Source organism: Schistocerca americana, chromosome 3, assembly GCF_021461395.2.
Source record: "Schistocerca americana isolate TAMUIC-IGC-003095 chromosome 3, iqSchAmer2.1, whole genome shotgun sequence".
Classification (NCBI taxonomy): Eukaryota; Metazoa; Arthropoda; class Insecta; order Orthoptera; family Acrididae; genus Schistocerca; species Schistocerca americana.
Window position 1 is genome coordinate 250,129,421 of NC_060121.1, and position 1,213 is coordinate 250,130,633.

Genomic DNA, 1,213 nt, shown 5'->3' on the forward strand with positions numbered 1-1,213 from the left:
CTAAGACTAAGGACTTTTTTCACCTTCACTGCTGATGTCTTGGACGATGTTACAAAATGGTATCAGATCGCTTCTTTTGAAATTCATCTTTCTCGCCCCAGCATCTCGTAGAGTATCAGCAGTATTTATTAATACAAAATTTTCTCTTCTGATTACAGCAAGCAGTACGTAAGAGTAAGTAATACAGCTTATCAATAACTCTACAGGATATTTAAAACATTTTATCGTGTAAATAGTCTGCACGACATGATCATCCAGTATACACTGTATCAAAAGTATCAGTGATAAATGCAGTTTACAGAAGAGAGGAAGGAAAATTAGCGACTAACGTCTCGTCGACAGCTAGGTCATTCGAGGAGGGTCAAAAGGTCGAGGATGGGTATGGAAATCGGCTATGTCATTTCAAAGGAACCATCCCGACTTTTGGTTGGAGGTGTTAACGGAAATCCTGGAAAACCTAAACCAGGATAGCCAAACGTGGAACTTGTCCTTCCGAATGTGAGTCCAGAGTGCTAACTTCTGCGCCACCTCACCCCATTAACCTGTGGAAGAGCACTAAGCAGCTCCGTCCGAACAGGTCTAAGAAGGCCCAACGGTACCGTCCGACCGCCGTGTCATGCTCAGACAGTGGTTGTCACCGGGTGCGGCTACGGAGGGACGTGTGGCCAGCACACCGCTCTACTGCCGTTGTCAGTTTTCGTCACCGGAGCCGCAGTTTGTCAGTCAAGTAGCTCCTCATTTTGGCTCACAAGGGCTGAGTGCACCCCCCTTGCCAACAGCGCACAGCACACCCGGATGGTCACCCAACCAAGTGCTAGCCAAGCCCAACAGCGCTTAATTTCTGTGATCTGATGGGAACCGGTGTTACTACTGCGGTAAGGCCGTTATCGCAGTAAGTAAACGTGTGTGAAAGTTGCAAGATAATGAAACCAAACTCTGAGAATGCGTAGAAAAGTTTACCTTCAACAATAACCTTGAAATGCAGAGGCGTAACGCACACAAAAGTTCAGCAGGGCCCTCTCTTGCTCAGCAGCAGCTTTTTAGTCTTACGCGACACTGATCCGCTGCAGAGCTGTCAAACGATGTGGAAAACTAATAGCAATAACCCTCGTCGACATCAAAGGTTACAGTACCAGTATGTGAGTGACTTCGTAAGGAGCTGAATAATTGGTCTCCGAGGTACAGATTTCCAAACCGTGACAATTCCGCTCAT

General features: G+C 46.6%; 1 pseudogene; it reads right to left on the minus strand.

Moving 5' to 3' along the window:
* Positions 1-770: 770 nt before the first annotated feature.
* Positions 771-889, minus strand: LOC124608161 (annotated as a pseudogene).
* Between the last annotated feature and the right edge of the window lie 324 nt (positions 890-1,213).